This window comes from Carcharhinus amblyrhynchos, chromosome 2 (genome assembly GCF_965287045.1).
Source record: "Carcharhinus amblyrhynchos chromosome 2, sCarAmb.v2.hapA, whole genome shotgun sequence".
NCBI lineage: Eukaryota > Metazoa > Chordata > Chondrichthyes > Carcharhiniformes > Carcharhinidae > Carcharhinus > Carcharhinus amblyrhynchos.
In genome coordinates this window covers 56,945,022-56,968,141 of record NC_137325.1, presented here as the reverse complement: position 1 = coordinate 56,968,141, position 23,120 = coordinate 56,945,022, and the positions used below count along the sequence as shown (strand labels likewise).

At 41.0% G+C, this 23,120-nt stretch overlaps 1 protein-coding gene across 4 annotated transcripts in view; it reads left to right on the top strand.

Moving 5' to 3' along the window:
• LOC145354743 (RNA-binding motif, single-stranded-interacting protein 3) overlaps positions 1-23,120 on the top strand; it is a 615,155-nt gene that overhangs the window by 1,009 nt on the left and 591,026 nt on the right. The gene's annotated exons all lie outside the window — the stretch shown is intronic.

The window sequence follows — 23,120 nt, the reverse complement described above, 5'->3', positions numbered from 1 at the left end:
TATTGCATACTGCTTTTGGAAAGTCTGTCTGGCTTCGCTCATTGTGCAATCCAGCTGGTTTTATTTCCCTCACTATTATACAGCATTTTACAAGGTTTTCTTCTTCCCCCTTCAAGGTCGATTTCCAGAGAATGTGATCTCTGCGAGCGTTCAGCCTCCACCCTGTTGGCTGCTTTGGGTTGGTGCTGGCTGCTACAGTGCCTGCAGTTCTCTGTTGCTAAAACCTGAGTAAAACATAGCAGTAAAATCCTCCTTTCAATCCTCATAATTGTTGTCTTTAAAAAAAATTATTGTCTGTTTTCTGTTTTTTAAGATATCTCAGTGCAGAGGGAAAAAAAATCACATGCGCCATAGTCCACAAAGTAACCCAGAGCGCTTGCGAACAGAGTAGAAGGAAAACATCTGGTTTTTATTAACTGGAAAGCTAGTCATCAGTTCCTAGGCCATTTTAATAATACCAGCTGAGGTCCCAGTTCAACTGCAATTGTAGCAGGGCTTGGTCTAAACCTTGGATCTTTATTTCCCAGCCCTCTTCACAGGGATACGGGAGACTCTTACTCACTTTAGTAGTTTGCATGCAGACTGCTTTTAGATATGTGAATCCTGCAATTTCTAACTGGCGTGGATAATTACAGTTACATTTCGCCATTGTTTCAGCGTTTTGATAATTAGTGACTGGGAAGCGTGTGGTGCTAATTTTAATCTACATACCATCAGTTTCTGATTCCAAGCGATTTCTTTTTTAAACATGTTTAGGTCAGCCAGGTTTAGTTGCTTGAATAGTAAAATCAGGTCTTCTAGGCAGCGGCTATGCAGTGATTAGATTTCCTACTCTAATTAAAAGGGCTTTTTTCCCCCCATGTTTCCCTAGTCATTATAAGTAAATATGTCGAGATTTTCTTCAGCTCTTTTTGATTGAATGCTACTGACAGGATAAAACCTAAGAGAGCAGTTGTGCAGCACAGTTTAGACAGCATGGTTTAAATTGTAAGTAAGCCGGCTTTTAGAGGTCAAGAATGCCTTGCAATGAAGCACATTGAGAATCTCCTTGGCACTAAAGGCACCAAAATATGGACAAATGTTATATTTATTTTCATATGAGCCTCATTTCTGCAGTAAACAGTACCTGAGGAATGGGTGCCAATTGTCTGCATGCACTTGATGATTTATTAACGCCTGAAATATTAAGATGAATAACAATTTATGCAATTTTGAAAACAGAAAAATGATTTTAAAATGAGCACCTAATATTCCAAAACTGATGGCAATACTCATTGCACAGTCGGTTTTAATTTTGAATGAAACCTATAAAATATGTTCCCGCATGCAGGATGGTTACACAACTCTCCCTTTTAAAATAATCTTCTAATGTCGGCTTGAAAGAGGGGTAGAGTTGCAAATTCCTCCTCCTCCCCTTCCCTTGAGGTATACGGTCATGCTGGTTTTGTACGCTGCTTGTCTGGACTGTAGAGTTCCAGTTCTGTGATTCAGCTTGTACTGTAGCACAGCAAAACCAATGATATCTATTGATTCAAAATGCACTGTGTGTTCTCTACAAGTGTGCTGCCTTCTGATTTGATGGCCAGTGATTTGTTGTGGTCTGACACTGGCACGTTGAAGTTGATGTCAGTTGGCAACAGTGTTGTTGTTGCTCTTTGTAGTACCCGTTTAGTGTTAGCCGGTGTTTCAAGAAGGACAGTAGGTTCGGCCATTTTGCAACATGTATAAATTGAACCAGTCGCAGATCAGCTTTTTCATGATTGATAACAGTCAAACAAACGAAGGAAAGTTCAGTGTTTTGTCTTGGAGCAATGTTGATTCTCATAAAGCAACGGGACATTTTAATTGTAATTTGAGCATGTTACTTGAGAAAAAAATCAACTCTGTGACCTTCGTTAATCTGTGGCCTTGTTTACCAATATCCTGTAATAAAGCCAATGTCACAATACTCTCATTTTAATATAGGCCATGTGCAGACTAATTTTATAATGAGATCGCCATTCGAAAGTCGTCAGGCCTTCCAGCTCCTGATCTGGTTTCTTAGTAAAATATTCCAACGCATTTTTGCAGAGCATTGAACAGCTTCCTGTGTACTCTCCAGAGTAATGTTCTGGAAAATCTAAACACGGCCTAAAAGGGTAGAGATACATTACAGTTATGGTGCTGTTGTGCTAAGCAAATAAATACACTTGGTTCCATAGCTAATTATTATTCCAGGTCAATTTTTACTGGAAAATGTGGCTGCTGTGAGCTGGTTTGTTTGTATGAACTGTGGGGAGTGACCAACTCTGAAGGGACAGGGGGTGTGATAATGGTGGCTGCTTGAGAAAGATGTCCCCAGCTTTGAGCTTGTGCAACCTAACTTTGCAATTTTTGAATTGATTTAATGAATAGAGATGAGACAGATTACTTGATTGAATCTAGGAATTTGTGATCATGATCTTGATAAGTTGAAAGGTCATAATATAAGACACACTTATTAGCAGAAAAAACCTGAACAAATGCTGAACACTGAAACAAAAGCAGAAAATGCCAGATGTACATCTTACCTGAGAGTGCTAAAGGCCGACAACTTAAACATTAACTAACCCAGCAATACTGACAAACACATTTTCTATTTTCCTTGAATTCTTATTGTCTGATCATAGGTTTAGACCATTATTGCATGTTTTAAGCCATTCCAAAGTCAGGGTGAAAGCTTTGAGTAAACCTTTTGCAGGTCTATAAGATGGCGGTGCAATGTCCTTACCAATGATAAATCACTGCGTTTTGTCTCTTTGCTCTAAATTTGCAATAGTTTTTTTGGCCTTGTTTCTTTGAGCTCTCTGTGTATTTTCCTCTGTCAATTTGACTTGTGTTGCCCACAGAAGCTAGGAGACAGACGTTGAAAAGTTGCTGAATCAAAACTGTATGTACACAGAATTTAAAACAAACACTTGTTGCACTGACATGCTGTCTAATTTGAAGCTAATGCACAAAAAGTGTCAGTGTGTGTGTGTGTGTGTGTGTGTGTGGCTATGATTTGATTTGATAACCCGTGTCACTTCTGTAGTGTCAAGTCACTGAAGACCCCCTATTGTCTGCTCATTTTGCAGTCTGATTACTTTTTACCACATTTGATGTATCCCCTGCTCCACCATCTGGACTCACAGAAGGATTTGGTGCAAGGATTCCAAATACCAGCCAACCTGACAAGGCTCCGTTGCCTTGTGTTATTCAGATTGTGTTCAGTACCGAACGTGGAGCTGGGTCAGATGGAGCGAGCAATTCATCAAGCAAGCACAAATTTCAAACTGCCTTCTCTAGCCATCTGCAGCCTGGAGTGTAGCCAGGACTGGACGGAACACACAGATGCTCTCAACCTATACAGTATATTCAGTATTACTGTAAAATATACGCACATTATCTTCTGAACCAATGCTTCTGGATACAAACAACTTCTTGTCAACTGCAGGAAGGTCACTCATCTAAAATTAAATCTTGAAAAAATGCAAAACCACAGTATTTACCAACCCAATGTAATTAATTTGAAGACAAAAATGCAAAACCTCTTCCTTGCCACTATATTTCCTGTTTTGAAGGGGAGGATGGGATGGGTTGGTATGTTCTCCACAGTCAGTCTGACAGTGTCAGATTTTTTTTGTTTGAAAAATATTCTCAGCCGAGAAGGACGAGAAGTTTTCTTCCATTTTTTGTTTTTAGGATTGTACGCTGTTCATCTTTTTTTTGGGGGGGTTGTATATTTAGTGACTTAAAAGAGCAGATATTTGTTTGAAAAAAAAGTGATTATCATCCTACTGCCACATACAGAAGACACTTAGATTTTGAAGGTTTTCTCCCTCTATACAATACTTGTAAAAATAACGTCTTAAACTCTTAAAATTAATTTTTAAAACTGCCTTCCCTTCTTACATATTAATAGTCATAGACTATGAATCATAGAATCACTACAGTACAGAAGAAGGCTATTCGGTCCATCGAGTTTGCACCGACCACAATCCCACCCACACCCTATCTCCGTGGCCTCTCATATTTACCCTGCTAATTCCTCTGACACTATGGTTAATTTAGCATGGCCAATCCACCTTACCTGCACATCTTTGGACTGTGGGAGGAAACCGGAGCGCTCGGAGGAAACCCACACAGACACGGGGAGAACATGCAAACTCCACACAGACAGTGACCCAAGGCTAGAATTGAACCCGGTCCCCTAGCACTGTAAGTGCTAACCATTATGCCACTGTGCTGCCCATGATAGAAATGGTTTGTTTAAAGATACATGAAGTTTTGTAGATTTTAAAATTGATTAAAACAAAGGGAAAATAAGATGAGTCAACATTCAAAGTAGCGATTTCTGTAAGGCTCATATTAGAAGACAATGACGTGATTTCTAAAATTTGCATTGTATAGTGTGCATTCTTTCACAAAATAGCTTTATTCTATGCTTTGACTTCTGTGGTAATGTTTCTAATTATGCATTGTCATAATTATATGACATAATATTTGGACATAATATCAGAAAAATCTTGGTTGGGAAGGGACAGAGACATCATCCAAAATCATCTTTTATTTCAGTTCTTGGGTTGCAATGCTTCTCATTCCATCAGGGACTGTATTAAGAAACTCAGATGACAGAGTTACAAGAAAGATATCCATGACTCAAGTAAATGTGATTGTCAGTTGGGTTTGAGAGAAGCTTAAATGAAGTCATAATTAAGAAAATTCAATGGGCATGAAAATCACAACATTTGGAGGCATTTAAACTTTCCTTCTGTCAGATTATCTGCAGCAAGATTTTTCTGTTTTAAGCCTGGTTAACTCCCTTTCTAACTAAAACAACCTTCATTGATGTAGCATCTTTAATGCCGTCAAATATCCTAAAACCAAAACTTGAAACACATAAGGAGATATTACGGCTGCTTGACCAACAGCTTGGTAAGAAAGGCAGGGTTGAATGAGCAACTTAAATCAGGAATGAGGTTGAAAGACAGGAAATTCTGAAGTTGGCTGCTTAAGGGACCTCCACCAATGTTGGTGTGATTAAAATTGAGAATATCCCAACTGAAGGAGTACAGATACCTCAGATAACTGAAGAGCTGAGGGAGATTATAGAGATAGAGAGAGAGATTTGAAATCAATGGTGAGAATTTTGAAATCGAGATACTGTTTAATTGGGAGCTAATGAAGGTCAGCAAGCATGTAGGTAATAGATGAACAGGACTTTGTGTGAATCAGGACACACGTAGCAAAGTTTTAGATGACCTCAAGTTTAGGGAGTGTAGAGCATGGAAGACAGACCAGAGATGCATTGGTGCCGTCATATGAGTGTCAAAAGATATGGATGAGAGTTTCAGCTGTTGTAAGGACAAAGTCTGCGATACTGTAGAAGTGTACGTAGGCAACTTTAGTGATGGCATGGATTATGTGGTTGGAAGCTCATCTCAGGGTCAAATGACACCAAAGTTTAGAACTGTCGAGTTCAGCCTTTGACAGGTGTCAAGGAAAGGGATGGCTTATGGTGGAGAACAAAGACAGTGGGTGGGATTCTTTAACTTCCTTTAACTTTTCCATGGTGTGGTTCATGGTGCTGGAAGGTGGTCCACCATTGGTCAGCAGAAGGAACTTCTGGTCCCATCACTGTCAATGGATTTGTGTCAGCTGGCTGATTTTTTCAACAACTTTAGGAAAGGGGCAGGAAGGGAGAGGGTTCCCTACTTTGGAGCAGGGTGGGGTGGGGGAGGGGAGTGTGCCTTGTGCACATCAGGGGCACCTTCTCCAGTGATTTTAGCCTCTCCTCCCTTTGTACCTCCTACTTGGGTCTTCAAAACCCTCGCCTCCAGCCCTAGGATCCCTGACCCTGTTTGACGGGGGATGTCCTTAAGGCGTACTATGGCTACAGTCTGGTCTTGTTTAAAAGCAGTCAGTTAGGTTTGGGCTTTTCTGTTGGAGGGGTGAGTAGTATACCCCATGTAAAATTCAGTCCTTTGTTAATGGAAAGCTTTATTAAGAGGCAGTGTGTAGGTGAGAAACAAGATTTAGATAAAGTCCCAAGGTGACAACACTGCCTTTGGAGCAATAGCAAGCCATACAGACTAGAAAGTTTGCAGTTAAATTTGATATTAATCTGAGTGGCATAAGTCAGGAACCAATTATCTAGATGGTCAGAGGTTAGAACCCTACTCTTCCAGTCTAACTTTAGAGGGGTTCTCGATTAATCGTTGGTGAGGAGGCTTTCATTATGACAAAAAGATGCTCTGTAAATAGGAAAATCAGTGAATCTGGAATTGATCCCAGAGATAAAAGTAATCAAAACTTGGGGGTGGTCAGAAATTAGGAGTAAAATTTGTATATGTTTCAGTGCTTCAGAAATGTGTAATTTTCTTAAAATATATTTTCTATCATTTGTTTAAATAAGGTTATACGTGCAGATATCTCTTTTAGAATAATACTTGAGGATTGGATTATCATTGAGCCCTGTCTTCAAGTTTCCCTTTAAAATAAGTTAAAGCTAGAGTACTTAAGGAAATAGCCCTGGGAATAGTAGATCCATTGGTGATTATTTTCCAAGATTCTTTAGACTCTGGAATAGTTCCTACAGATTGGAGGGTAGCTAGTGTAAGCCCGCTAATAATCAGACAAAGTTAACATGGACTTGCAAAAAGGAAATCATGTTTGACGAATCTATTGGAATTTTTTGAGGATGTAACTAGTGGACTTGACCGAGGAGAACCAGTGGATGTGATTTATTTAGACTTTCAGAAGGCTTTCAACAAGGTCTAACTATGTAAAGTTAAAGTGTATGGGATTGCAGGTAATGTCTTGAGATGGATAGAAAGCTGGTTAGTAGATAGGAAGCAAAGAGTTGGCATAAATGGGTCCTTTTCTGATTGGCAGTCAGTGACTAGTGGGGTTCTGCAGGCATCTGTGCTTGGACCCCAAACATTTGTAATAGATATACTGGAAGAACTAAATGTATTACCTCCAAATTTGCAGTTGATACAAAGTTGTCGGAGGGGGGAGGGTGTGTGTGAGTTGTGAGGAAGGTGCAGAGATGCTTCAGTGTGGTTTGGACAGACTGAATGTGTGGGCATATGTATGGCAGATGCAGCATAATGTGGATAAATGAGGTTATCCACTTTGGTAGCAATAATAGGAAGACAGATTATTACTTGAATGGGTGTAAGTTGAGAGAGGTGAATATTCAGCGAGACCCTGGAGTCCTTGTGCACCAATCACTGAAAGTAAACGTGGAATTACAGCAAGCAGTAAAAAAAAGCAAATAGTATGTTGGCCTTCATAGCGAGGATTTGAGCATAGGGATAGGGATGTTTTGCTGCAGTTATACAGAGCATTGGTGAAGTCAAATGTGGAATATTGTGTGCAGTTTTGGTGTCCTTTTTGAGGAAGGGTGTCCTTGCTACAGAGGGCATATGAAGAAGGTTTATTAGGCTGATTCCTAGGATGGCAGTTCCGTCATTTGAGGAGAGACTAAGTTAGTTAGGATTATATTCATTGGAGTTTAGAAGAGTAAGAGGGGATCTTATAGAAACTTGCAAAATTCTAACAGGATTTAACAGGGTAAATTCAGAAAGAATGTTCCCAATGGTGGGGGAGTTCAAAAGTACATGTTATAATTTGAGGATAATGGATAAACCTTTTAGAACTGATGTGAGGAGAAATTTCTTCACCCAAAGAGCAGTGAATTCACTACCACAGAATTTAGTTGAGGCCAAAACATTGTCTGATCAAGAAATAAATAGGTCTAGCTCTTGGGGCTAAAGGGACCAAGGGATATTCAAGGGATATTGAATTTGATGATCAGCCATGATCAAAATGAATGGCAGAGCAGGATCCGAGGGCTGAATGGCCTATTCTTGCTTCTAATTTTAGTGTTTCTAAGTAGGCTTTCCAACTCTGATATTAGATCCAATGGATTGCAAGGAGGTCTTGGCTAAGATTACAATGGCGATTCCTGAAATAAGTGAAGTTAAATTATTGGTATAGAAAGTTGCTTCTTTCCATGATGGCGCTTGTCAAACCAATAACTGGCTGGAGCTATACTTGCTAGAAAATGTTGGATGAAGCTCAATAAGCAGGATGCAATTCCACAACGTTCACACTTAGCTGTTGTTTTTGTAGTAAACCAAATATATGTGGCTTTTTTGCAGTCTGTGTGATTACATTCATTTTGCTGCACTGAGCCAGGTTCTGTAGATATCACAGGGTAAACAAGGGCTGTAATGTGACGGACAGGATTGTAGTCAAGCAATGGGATTCAAATCAGTTGGGTTTGATTGTGAGTGGACGATCCCTTCAGCCAGATTATGAGCCTTATGGCCAAAACAAAATGCAACCCTTCCATCTATTCTATAAATCATGTAACTGCCATTCATAAATTTTTCATGCAAACCAAAAGGTGCTCTCTTCGTATTTTTGGCAGAAATATCTACAAAGATCATTGAAAACCACTGCAAAGAGAACAAACCTTGCTCGCTGAGACCTTTCTCTTTGATTAATGAGAACATGAAGGTGTCCAGTAAAAGCGTCACTGGTACTGAGAGAAAAGTTAACTGTTGTATGGATTAGCATGCCAAGGGCGTTGTGTTAAAATGGTTTACACAGCCATTTTATGGAAGTGCAACATTTTAATTTATTTTTTAATGAAGAACATTTGGAAAAATACAAGGAAATGTGAAGAAATTGCCCTTGCCAAGCCACTGAATCCTGTGGCACAATAGCTAGCACTGGTACCTCACAGCAGTAGGGACCTGGGTTCAATTCCAACCTGGGTGACTGTCTGTTTGGAGTTTGCACATTCTCCCTGTGTTTGTGTGGGTTTCCTCCCATTGTCCCAAGATGTGCAGGTTTGATGGATTGGCTGTGGTAAATTGCTGCTTAGTGTCTCAGATATGTAGTTAGGCGGATAATGAGTAAATACATGGGGTATGCAGAGGTAGGGTGGGGACTAGGCCTTGATAAGATTTCAGTCAGAGAGTGGTGCAAACTTGATGGGCCTAATGACCTCCCTCTGCACTGTAGGAATTCTATGATTTGGGATGATCACCATCCTCAAGGAGGTCGCAGCAGCAATTCCTGAATGATGTAGCTAGCAGCATTTGGCATAGGGAACCAGGCAATTGGTTCATTACCTAATGTATTCCACTGCCTCAGACTTTGAATACTATGAAAGTCTGGCTGGATGAGTGAAAAGTACACCTTAAACATATTTAGAAAGTCAAATATCCAAATATATATGCCCTAAATAAAGTTGCTCAGTACAGTGATTGTCTACTGCATTGTATCCCAGCTTGGTAAAACACAGGTCAATGTTTGTGAATCCAGACTCTGACCCTGTGAAAGAGTAACCCCCTCCCCAGGCCTATTGCTATAACCTGCATATTTACCACGGCTAATCCACCTAACCTACACACCTTTGGATACTAAGGGGCAATTTCTCATGGCCAATCCACACAACCTCTATAATCTTTGGACTGTGGCAGGAAACCCACACAGACACGGGAGGACATGCAAGCTCCACTCCACACAGATAGTCACCCAAGACAGGAATCAAACCCAGGTCCCTGTTGCAGTGCTAAATACTGTGGCGCCATGCTGCCCAATGTTGCTTGACTGTTGCCTAAAGTGAAGGAAAGAAATAACAATGTAATTCCATTTTGTCTCGTTTGTTTAACAAAATACCTTGTATGACTCTCTGAAACATCAAACTCTACATATGTAGTGAATTACTTTGAAGTGCATTGAACGATATTTAGGTAGCTACAGCAGCTTTTTTGTGCACAGTAAAATGAATGAGCAGTTAAACTATTAGTTGGTGGTTTTGACTGGGGGAGGAATGTTGGCAGGGTACCTCAATAATATACATGTAAGATGTTCTCTCTATCCCTTGGTGTCCATTTTCTGACTTGGACCTACTGATTAATGGTAACGTAAGAACAGACATTTTACACTGAACTCCCCTTCTGTGATGTCAGAATTAGCTTCTGCTTAAAAATCATTTGGTCCTGTTATATTTTTGGTGATGGGGCAATTCTGTGAAATAAGCTTCGCTACTGAAGAAGTGATTTGTGAGGAGTTACTTGTCATAATTAGGTTTATAATACAGGTGACAATCCAAGCTTTCGATAATCCATTAATTTCTCTGGCTGCTGATTTATTGTTGAGTAGCGGGACACATCGTGCCTGCCACTTAGTTTTGAACTCAACCTACAGCAGTGAACACAAGCAATCACCATATGGTTGCAAAGAACCAAAAATGTGCTGAGGCTAGTTAAAAAGCTCTACATGAACTATCCCACAGCGTTCATGCGACCTCCAAAACAGCAAAAATACAGGAAATCAGTCTGTTAACAAAACAAAATGGCTGGGCCCTGTGGCATTTAGCCCAAGATGAAGAAAAACAAATCTGACATTCACGTAAATAGAGAGGCACATCCTTACAGATTCCAGGAGCACACAAGAATTGTCATTACTTGAGAAAGCAGATGAGCCGCTTTGCACCTTTAATGTCAGATTTGTGTGGGCTTCACTAATGTCTTCAAGACTCAAAACCTTTTTGGTACTTTCCCTCCCCTCTTTTTTTTCCAGACTAGTTATCCCAATGGATTAACAAAAACAAAATGACAAACTTATGTTAGTTTTAAATTCCTTAGTTTTTTTTAATTCCTCTCTCCCTTGCAACTATCCACCCCCATCCACCCCCACTGTGGCGTTAGGCAACACAGGCTTGATTGCACAGCCACATTGATACAAAGATTGCGATATACTGGGACATACAAGTTCAAATGATCTTTAGCAAATTGTTCAACAGCAACATCTCAAATGTTTATCCAGCAGAAGAAACTCTTCAGTTGCAGGCAAAAAAACAAAACTTACTCCAACTAATAAATAAGAACATAAGAATGTAAGAAATAGGAGCAGGAGTAGGCCATGTAGCCCTTCGAGGCCGCCCCGCCATTCAATAAGATCATGGCTGATCTGAAGTGGCTCAGTTCCACTTTCCTGCTTTCTCCCCATAACCCTTAATCCCCTTGCCTACCAAAAATCTATCTACCCGCGTCTTAAATATATTTAGCGAGGTAGCCTCCACCACTTCAATGGGCAGAGAATTCCAGAGATTCACCACCCTTTGAGTGAAGAAGTTCCTCCTCAACTCTGTTCTAAACTGCCCGCCCCTTATCTTGAGGCTGTGCCCTCTAGTCCTGCTGTCCTTTCTGAGCAGGAAGAACCTCTCCACCTCTACCCTATCCATCCCTTTCATCATCTTACACATCTCAATGAGATCTCCCCTCATCCTTCTAAACTCTAACGAGTACAAGCCCAGTCTATTCGGCCTCTCCTCATAGCTTAACCCCCTCAACTCCGGTATCAGCCTAGTGAACCTCCTCTGCACTTCCTCCAAGGCCAAAATATCCTTGCGCAAGTGCGGCGACCAGAACTGCACACAGTACTCCAGCTGCAGCCTCACCAGTGCCCTGTACAGTTGCAGCAAGACCTCCCTACTTTTATATTCAATCCCCCTCGCTATGAAGGCCAGCATCCCATTTGCCTTCCTGAGCACCTGCTACACCTGTAGGCTGGGTTTTTGCGACTCATGCACAAGGACCCCCAGGTCCTTGTGCACCGTAGCATGCTGCAGCTTTTCGCCCTGTAAGTAGTAGTCCTTCCTACCATTATTCCTACCAAAGTGGATAACCTCACGCTTGCCAACATTGTTTTCCATCTGCCAGGTCCTCGCCCACTCGCTCAGCCTATCTAGATCCCTCTGCAGACTTCAAGTAATCAAATAAAAAAAGTTTAATAAAGAAACTTCATTACTCCAATACCTGAGGCCACACCTGGGCCAATCCAAACTCTGCACAATTCTTGACTGCTGCTTATATATACTGAGTTAGCTGATCACCACCATCATTTTGTCATTGGTTACATAGTTTACTGGGTCATCTGACCCTCACAGCATGTTACCATTGGCCAAATAACAATCCAATCTTATCATTGGTTACATTCTAACAGTTCCCCTTTTTTCAAATTAATTTAAGACAATTATTTCATGTGTTCTTAACTTTCCAGTACCTGCACCTCTTTTGGTAAAACAGTTAGATAACTTTAGATTTGCACCAAGCCAGTTGAGTTTGAAACTTCCTTGTTTTGCAGCATTGCTGGCTAAATCAATCCTCAGTCACTTTGTCGAATGAGCATTGTCCACATGATACTCAATTGGTACTTTCTTTCCTGACATTGCCATAAAAAATAACTCTGTTAATGTGCCGGACAAATATATCCACATAACCAACGCTTCCACTTGTGCTAGAGTTTCAGCTGCCAATGTACTTTTGACTACCCGTTTTACTTTCTTTGCTTCCCAGGCCAAGGAGTAACATTTTCCTCCCTTAGCTACCAAGAATAGTATGAATCCGACACTGCTTGAATATTCATTTGGTATATTGGCATGTAAAGTATTACTAAATACAATGAACTTCATGTCTTCTGGTTCCCCTACTACTGGGAATTTAATTATGCTATCCTCTAATTTTAACAGTAACATTTTATTTGCCTGCAAGATCTGACTGAAGCATGCCTCAACATATTACTTAGCTCTAGGACATTATAGCTCCTTTCCAGCTTTGTCTGTGTGCATATCATACTCCTCAACAATTATGTTTCTTCTTTGTTGGCCGGTTCCTCTTTTTCCATTGACCTCTCTCTGGTTATGAGAATGGGCTCAATGGTATTTAGATATCATAGAAATTATAGAAACCCTACAGTACAGAAAGCGGCCCATTCGGCCCATCAAGTCTGCACTGACCACAATCCCACCCAGGTCATCCCCCCATATCATTATATATTTTACCCACTAATCCCTCTAACCTACACATCTCAGGATACTAAGGGCAATTTTTAGCATGGACAGTCAACTTAACCCACGCATCTTTGGACTGTGGGAGGAAACCGGAGCACCCAGAGGAAACCCACACAGACACGAGGAGAATGTGCAAACTCCACACAGACAGTGACCCAAGCTGGGAATTGAACCCAGGTCCCTGGAGCTGTGAAGAAGCAGTGCTAACCACTGTGCTACCGTGCCGTCCTGTTGATTCAACGTTACCCTGGATTTGCTTTGTCGGATATCGAGGCCAAGATATTGGAAAGCACCAGCTGCTTGACCTCTCTACTTTAAATTCTATCTGTAGCCTATTGATTACCCTCTTTTCAAATTCTCCTGTGCCACCCCCATAGGAAATCATCAACATACATCACAAAATTCCAGCCAATTTTCTTTCAGACTTCCAATAGCAGGACCTTCTTTTAACTGGACATGGCCAGCAAAACAGATCTAACAGAAAAATACCAAATTCTTGATGTATATGCCTTTGTTCAGTTTCCACAATTGTCCCTGTGTATTACCTGCTTCTTTGTGTGACTTCAAAAGAAACTCTTCTATGAAATGTGTTGCCCTGCAGAAATGTTGCTTTGATATTTATTGGCTTACATTCCCAGTTATTAGATGGTAGAGCAGCAAAAAATATTTCAGTGTCACTTTCCCTGCTATGGGTGAATCAACTCTAATGTCTCTCCCTCCAAGTATTCCTCATACCCACAGGTTCCCAGCCAGGCTTTAGCTTTACAAGTCCAACGTTGCAAAACTTGCTCTTTGCAAACCCACCGATGGGACAGAGCAAGCTGCCCTTTGTTTGGTATCTTGGTGTACACCCCAAACTCCTTCCAACTGCCCAACTCTTAGTTTGGCATCTCTTATTTCCACGAGCTCCATTTTGTTGGCAGTTAGCAACACTTCCCTATCACGAGGACTTCTACTCCTATTGCTATCATTGGTTTGATTCCTAGCCTTCCTCATTAAACTCTAGCCTGTACTGCCATTTCTGTTCCTGTCAGAGCTACTACTCTCAGATCGCTGTTCCGTGTTGCCAGAACTTCAGTCATAGATTTGTGACTTTTTCCTGGGTTCACGAATGCTCACTGTCTCATCCTCAGAACTTAAATCTCGTTTTTTTGGCTTCCGTCTTTCTAATCTATAGCTTTCATTTTTTGCCCTTGGACATTGAGCCAGTGTTTACATTTTCCTGAAGTTTTTCCTGCTCATCTGATTATAGTGGCATCCCTCTACTCACTTGATCTTACGGGTATGTATGATATCACTGTGCCCACTTTGGGTAGCTGAACCTTTGAAGTAACTGCTTCATCCCCAGTCTCACCGTTAATTAGCTGATCATCATAGTTGCTCAAGGTATGTGTATGTAAGGTACAAGGTGTCTCTTGCATTTCTACATCTTGTTCAGATGCTCCAAATTTATTATTAAGTCCACTACTCTTGAAGAATGGACTGGCACTGTCTGGTTGCCGTGTTGTAGCATAACTACTTTGCCATCTGTCCCTATCAGTTTCCCGGGTCCTTTCCGCTCTTTCAGGCCCCTTTTACAGTAGACCGTAACACCTTTCATAAAATATACCCCCAACAGTCTTATGTGATGCCTTAGAGCTCATCTTATCCATTCTGAAACCTCAACCTTAAGGTCTTTCTCCCTGTACACATCGTATTTAGATGTGTAGAAACAGATGGAGCTAAGGATTGTCTCTAAATACCAGAGCAGCATCTGTTAATACTGATGGTAACTTCAGGTTCCTTCCATACCAACTGGCACGGACTACAGCTGCCCACCATTTGTAAAGAATTTTTCACATGCGCTACCCACGCTAATGCAATCTGCAATTTACAGCCTGGTTGATCCACCAAAATTTTACGCAGCATATCATCTATAACTGCGTGATTCGTTTCACAGTGGCCATTGCTGAATGAGATTTCTGCTGCAATGTGCATTGCTACAATATTTAAATTTTCGCACATCTTCACTTGTGAATTCACCTCCACCGTCTGTCAAAAATTTAGATGGTGCCTTCAACCCTGTTCCAATTCAATGGGTCATAATTTTATGTGTAATAATCTTTTTACCTTTGCTCTAAATCGCTGTAGATATGCTAAACCGGGTGGTTATGTCCATGAAGTGGACTTGCGACTGGATGCAGGGCTGTCCTTCTATGTTTTGTGCAAATTTTACACTGGGCTGATATTTGCTCTGCGATCATTATATCCTTTGTCCAGTACAAAGTAGTAATTATTGTTGGTGCAGACTCAATGGGCCAAAGGGCCTTTTCTGCACTGTGTGACTCAATAGCAGTTATATTGTGAAGGAGGTGCTTTTCCTGAATCTGGGTGTGGTCCCAGTTCCAGAGGCTAATCTAGGCTCAGCGAATATAGGAAATGCTTTGAGTGCATGTTGTTTTAATGAATGGAAAAAGAATCCTGCAGCTTTATTGACAGAAGTGATGTGACCTATCTGATATTTCCCAGTTTTACTGCACTTAAACAATCCTTGTTCAGACCCAGGAAAATCTGTCCTTAAATCACGACCTGTTTCTGACTGTTACAATTAATCCTCAGAGAATCATCTTTTTTTTAAAAGAAAACCGTTTAGCTGGGGTCAAAGCCTTAAGTTATTTGGAATGTTTAAAGTGGCTTTTTCTTACATTATGCAATCATATTCCACTATCTCTTCCTTAGCTTTTAGCTGTCCAGTTGATGAATGCGTGAGGTGGATACTTGTCATACTTTTACCAGACTCTTCCTTAGGTCTATTGCATGATTTAGCTTGGGTAGGTTGCCCTGCATTAAACCGGGGTTACTGAACCAGAGCCAAGAGTACTTATTAAACATATCACAGTATTTTGGTGCTACTTAGACATTTGAAACAGATCTCAGTAACTGTATGGGAGGCCTGGTTTGTGTCATGAAGCTTAAAGTCCTCATTTGCAAAATAGTACTGGTCAGAATGTGCCTTGCTGAAAGGGATGTGCACCATTGTGGCTACAGCAATGTCACACTTTAAGTAACATGCCAGCACTTAATTTTGTGAGATGGTGAACAATAAAAGAGACATGACTTGGGTATTATTTAAGAGAGAATGTGATTCTATGATGGGAGAATCATTGGTTTCTTTGCAAGCAAGAGATCCAAATGTCAAATCATCCACTTGCTGCTTTAGAAATATTGGCGCAGGAGCAAACAATGTGCACCATATTGTGCTTGCACATGACTCAAGCTACTTCATCTTCACTAATCTTATTTTTGTAACCCCTTTGACTTGACTGAATGCTCCCACTTCCAAAAATGTTACCCAGCCCATGTGACCATACTCAATTGTGAGCCAAAACACTTTGGTCTCAGCATGGAAATAGCTGATACATATTGAACCTATCGCTCGCTGCTATCTACATACAGACACCTTTCAGCAAGGATCACAGGATAGCGATCAACAGAAAGAAGCTTGGTTGAACTTTTCTGCCTCTCTGCCTACCTTGACTTAGTGCACAGTTTGTAATGGCTGAACTGTTTGCAATCAACTGAATCAGCAAAGTCCAAGATTGTGAAGTTCTTGGACTGTAAAGCAAACTAGCATAATCAGATAGTGAATTTTTCCCACTTAGCCAGCAAAAAGCTAAACTTTATACCTATTTATCTAAAGAGAGTGACAGGTTTTGCCCCGAATTAATTTTATTGGGAGTGTCATACATTAAAAGTCTAAAACTGCCTGCCCATTGTTTTCCGTCATTCAACATTTTCTGTTCGGTTTAAGGGCAAAAAGTTCAAGTGGGTGGAGCTGCCGTTTTGACTGATGGAGGAACAAGCAGTCCTGTGTGCATGGATAATGTTTCCTGCTGAAATTTTGGGATAAAAAAAGGCCTGGTGGGCTGCCAAAGAAGCTTAGCTCATAGAGCAAGTGCTTTTCTTTTCATTCTGAAAAATGTATTGGCTTTTATCGCTGACTTTTTTCCTGTCAGGAGCTGCCACTCTGTTCGCCCAAAGGACATTTTGGATGTAAGGTTGTGCACGCAGCCATGTCAAAAAGGCCCAAACACAGGCACAGGGGCCTTGTGGTCATCTCCTGTAATGTAATTGCTACGATTCAATCATTGACTCTGCCTCTCAGCCATCAGCTAAGAGAAAATACGAGATAGACCAAGAACCTGTCCCTCTTCCTTCCTCCTGTATCAAGACATCTTTGTAAAGTTGAGCAGCTTTGTCCAGCAGTTGAGTCAGGAACTGATTGCGCTTGCGATCATGGCCAAGTGAGTTCAATCTTATAACCCTCTGGCGTGAGTGATCAAAGTTTCTGCTGTTTGTATAGTTGATTGGGACAGAGTCGTTTGGATTAATGTGGTGTTTCTGGCTTCAGTCTGCTCAAGCTGAACTGAAACTCCCCCTGCTTCAACAGGGGGGTTTTAACCTCAAAATGCAATGTTGAGTAGGATGTTTAAATACTAAAAAAATCTGAATACCGACCCTACTGGCATCTAATTTGCTCACTCCTGTAATCATAGAGGTGGACAGGGAGCAGAGAGCCAGACTGCTCTCAGGTTGGCATTTTTTAAATTATCGTGAGACTCCAGGTCTCGTACTCAATTATCATTTTAAATTTAACCGTAGTTAACATTAGGAAACCCGACAAATACTAAGGAGGCAAAGACAGCTGGGTCCAGTCACATCCCCAATCTTCCTCTGGCTTCCAATCTCCATTAAACTCAGGCTCTATTCTGTCACTTGTTGACCACTGATCTCCCCTGACCCCAGCCTTCTGAATATTACCTGTTTTTTTATCACAATCACCCTCTGCTTGAACGTCCCTGATCTTACCCATCTCCAGACACTGACCTTCCTCCTTACTCCCCACAATCCTCCCAATCTTCCCTAGTTATTCACCACTCCTTGGCTGCATCCTAATGCAAAGGCCTTCCCAATCGACAACCACCCTCTCAAACTGGCTGCATGTGGCTGCGAGACAGAGGCAGAGAATGCTGACGAGGTCCTATTTGGGTGTGTCGTCCCTTTCTCCTGAAAATATGCAGAATCCATTCAGTGAGGACCTCTGCAGTTATACTCGTTACTCTTCATTGAATTGACAATGCTTGTTTTAAGAGGAAACACTTCGTATGATTTTGGGTAATACACAACAAAATACAGGCCAGCCCCTCTGTATTGAAAACTGGACAGAAAATAACCTCCAATGTGCTGGGCAATGAATGGATAGACTGCACTTCAATAGAGAATCAACATTAATGCAATGTTGATAATATTTCATAACAAAATCTAGATGGAACCCAGTTTTATACCAGAAGAGGCCAGTTTATATAGCCACATGAGGCATTGTACAATATTCTCTCATACTTTCAACTGAATCATGAAGTTTAATGATTTTTTTTGCTGATTTTTCTTTAATCAGCAATACATTTTCTCCCCTTTTTCCCCAGGCTACTATTGGCTGCTCAGTCTGTTACAACCTCTGCTGCATCTTCACCAGGTTCTGATTTCAGGTTCTGTCATCTGACTTCACACTCTGCCTCTGTGCTGCCTCTTCCCTATTTACTCTTGTTGACCTATTTACCTCTTCACTCATAACTCCATTCTGTAGCTTTTCCTTTTGTTGGTCTCCGCATCCCTCACTGCTTGCCTCTGAGTGCTTGATAGTTCCTTGACTTCCCAAGTCTACCCTTTCTTTCCTGTGTGTCAGTATTTAGACATTTCACTGCCACAATTTCAACAGCAGTTTCTCTCATGACATTGACATCAGAGATAAAGTACAGAAAAATGCTGACCTAGATGCAGATGGGACTGTTCTCATCTCTCCAGCCAACACTGAACTTGAAGTGGTTGTCTGACAATGGCAGTTTGCCTTTTTGTCCAGCATCGAAAGCAATAAATCCGACAACCTAGTACCTGTGAGATGACACTGATGAAAATTGGAGTAATTAAATGGTTTGATCATCTATAGAAGCAAAAACTGCCCTTTCCTCATGTAGGATATTAGGTCTGATAGAAATGTAATAGACCAATTTGAGATAATGGAATATATTCATCAGGAGAATGGGAATGGTGGGTGAAGAAGAAGTAGTTCAATAACATTTAAAATGGTTGCCAAAGTTATCCAGACTAGGGAAACTATGATTATGTGAAATTTTAGAGTTTTGCGTATCCATATGTTTTTGTGAATGTCGCTCTTTTACATTTATTGATGTCTACGTATGATTTTGCATGGCAATGTTCATGTGAGTGCATGTATATGATTGTGTAAGTTTAGATATGTGTATCAAGGTGTAAGGCTCACATCTCTACTTCTTTCAGTCCATGAAGGAAAGACATATGAACATTGAGCATGGGTGCATGGAGGTGATTTTATAACCCTCAATCTTATCTTCAAACCCATACATGACTGCAGTCTGCTCCAGAGATCTGCAGCTGTGAGTTCCTATGAGCATCTTCAACTTCTCTGACGCATTCTTTGCCGATTGTTCCTTCGGCTTCAGTCCCCCGGAATTCACTCCCTCAACACATCCTCACCATCATCTCACTTGATGTTTGCAAAATCACCCTGAAGTGATAAGAAAAAGATTGATATAAATAAACTTCATGATTCAATTGAATTGCCACCAATGGATTCAGTTCAACCAAAGGTTTTATTTTTTATTGTTTCTTTTGTCTATCGAAAAGGTCTTTCTTCTTTTTCAGTCTATGGCCTTGCCCCAGCTACTTAAGCTCCATTTGCTTCTTTGTATAATTTCCAAGTCAAACTTAGCATTCTCTGGTTCTGCTTCATTAATCTTCCCTTTTTCATTCCTTCTTGATCACTCATTTATGTCACACTCCTTATCTTCTCTTTAGTATTCTTTTGCTATTTCACACTTCTGGTTGGTGTCCGTTCTTTGCCCAATGGCCTATAAAATGTCTTGAGAGATGTTTCTATATATTATTGAGTGCTATAAAAAAAGAGAACTTCCATTTATGTAGCAGTTTTTCTAAAGCACTCATCTAGACTTGACATGTATGGCTCTATTCTCTCCCGATGTGGATATGCCGGCGTTGGACTGGGGTAAACACAGTAAAAAGTCTGACAACTTTCCCTCTTCTTCAGGTAAAGAAGAGGGAAACCTCAAAAGCTAGTGTGTTTACTATCAAATAAATCGGTTGGACTTAAACCTGGTGTTGTCAGACTTTTTACTCTATTCTCTCCCCACAGATGCTGTCAGGTCTGTTGAGGTTTTCCCACTTTTTCAGTATTTGTTTCAGATTCCAGCATTCACAGTATTTTGCCTTTAACTTGGCTTGTCACGTGGCCATCTCTCTCACTCCAACTGCCTGGTGACTCAAATAACGTTATGGCTCATGTATTCCAGTTGTAATTTGATTAAGTCATAGCTGGAAATTCGTCTCAGCCAGGGTCCCATTGTCCAACTGATTATACTTGCCTCCAGCAAGTTTAATCCTTAGGTGATTGTCTGGACACTTTGCTAATGGTTTTAGGAGATGATTGCCATTCATCCTCTTTCATGGTTTTTGTTCCCATGGCTCAAGTCTCCATTTTAATGGTTGTTTGGAAATGTAAATTTGTAGTAGCTCTGGCTATGGTCCTAAGTCACTGGATTGTAAGTTTGCTCATTTTAAACAAAAATAATTCAGGGTTTCCAACCAGTAAATCAATTTTTTAAAATTTAAAGCATGGTTTCACAACCACCATGACATGGAGAAAGATCCCCAGATCTTTTTCCAAGTAGTGCTGTGGGATCTTTAATGTCCACCTGACAGGTCTCAGATAAACATCTCACCCAAAAGTCAGGGGAGATAATTGTTCAAGTCATAAAGAGAGGTTTGAACCCACAACTTCTGATTCAGAGACATGAAAGTTACATTGAGCCACAAGGCCACTTAAAATGTTGGTGTGTATCGATTGATTATGTGTATCTATACAGCATACATAAGTGCTTATATATATCTCTTTCTGGGTTTGTATACCTGTCTAGATATGTATGGTGAGCCTATGCCCATCATCCAACAAATCTCAGAAGCTTTAGCAGTCGCCCCATTTTCCAAATTTCTACTAAAATGTGTTAATCAGTGGCTGGATTGATGCAAATACTTAAGAGCTGAGTATTTGAAACTTTACACAGATTGACGTGTGATGCATTGACACGGCATGGATTGTTCTGGAATTCAAAGCAAGTTTCCGAGATTTTTGTTTTGGAAGAGGATTTTGAAACAACACAGCTGTGTGGAATCAGATAAGTAGAGCTTCGACTTTCCCAGTCTTTGAAGGTGGTGCAGTTGTAAAGAATGTTAGTTCTTTCATTTAAAGGATGTTTCCTAAAGACAGAACATTCATCAGGGCTGGCTGGCTGAAGGCTTTCAGCTAGGTAGTTGTCATTCTCTCAGTTGGGGTGGCAGCCTTTCACATCATGTTTCCCTCTGCAAACTGTTTTTTGCCAAAAAAGCAGACTTTAAAACAAAATAGCCAGTATCTGTGGAGCTGAATGCCGTAATGAAGAAAGCAGCTTTCTGGAAGAAGTGTATCTGATTCATTTTACAGATATCCATCCATGTCGTAGGCCAAAGAAATACTGCCAACTTAAGGTAAAGTGAACAAAATCCAATCTCCAGCTGGCAGTACTCAAGTCTACATTAATAGTAGACTTGAGCCCAAATCCAGAATGCCTGTTCTTCTTTTTCCTGCAGATTTTTAAAATGGAATCTGATGCAGATCTTTATTGAGTTCACCATGACACTTTCCATTCCTTGAACATTCTGCTTACTCACTCCACTATGTTAGGATACACCTTGGAACGTTCTTTAAAATGTATTTCCACGAGCTGATCTCTCATAGCATTACATATCAGAAGTTGAGTTCAAGTGCTACATTCTGGTCATGTTGGATTTGAGGGTGTGGGGAATAACTGGATCCAGGGAGTGGGAGTGGAAGAAGGTGAGACATAGGATAGAGGAGGTGGATGAGGTTATGTAAAGTTTTAAAGGATACTTGAATGAATAATGAATAGTTTCCCCGGACCGAGGAGTGCGGGAACTATTGCAGCTGTGTGCAGTGGCTTCACAGCTCTATTGGCAGCCACATCTGTGAGTCAGGTAGCTGAGTATTTGACCAGAATGGTGCATTTTGGCAACAGAAACAACAATTTATTTTCCTTCAAGAGCTGGAAACAAAATTGGGGATTGTTTCCAGCTCCTGAACTCGGCCCTGGGAGAGAAACAGTCACTCCTTGGGATTTCGATGTGGGAACTCCTTTAACTGGCATGGAGATAGATGCACTGTCCAGTTAAGAATGGCAAATGGGTTCTTGAAATGGGATAGTCACCCAGAGGTCTTCCAGCTTGAGAAAAGCATCAGCCTACAATAGATTGGAAACACCTGGGAGAGGGCTTCAGCATGGTGATGCAATCTAACCAACCTTAAAAATCCCTCTGGAGGACAGCCTTTTACCTGTAGCTGTGCCCAGACAGGGAGGGCCCTTAAGTCTTGCCCAACATTGAATGCCTTCTGCTGGGTGCCTGCTTCCAGGCAGTTGAACTGACTCCCTCTAGCTCGGGAAACTAGAGACAGACTCAACATAGTTTTGTGAGAGGGGGATCATGTTTACACAATTTAAAGTTTATTTGTACATCTTTGGACTGTGGGAGGAAACCAGAGCACCTGGAGGAAACTCACGTAGACACAGGGAGAATGTACAAATGCCACACAGACAGTGACCCAAGCTGGGAATCAAACCCAGGTCCCTGGTGCTGTGAGGCAGCAGTGCTAACCACTGTGCTACCGTGTACTTTAGGGCAGGAACTCTGCTGTCCTTATCTGGCCTGGCCTATATGTGACACTGGCTGACTCTTAAATGCCCTCAGGGATGGGCAATAAATGCTGGCCCAGCCAGTGACACCCACATTCCATGAATTAATTAAAAAAAAATACCAGTTGCACAAAATGGATTGATAGTGTATCTATTGGTGGCTCATTTTACAGTGTGCTCGGTTTTTCGTCTAGTGACGTCAATACAAAGAAAATTAGCCTCAGTACAGGACCACCATCAGTCCATTTTACCCCTTTGGCATTGACCAAATTCATCCTGACAATTTCCAGGAAAAAAATGCGATCCAGTGAATTTCCACTCCAGCCCTGTAGTAAATTTCAACAGGTCTAGACAGGAATTTGTTGGGAGGAGGTGTGCATTATTTGGGTAAGAGTATAATATTTCTTTTT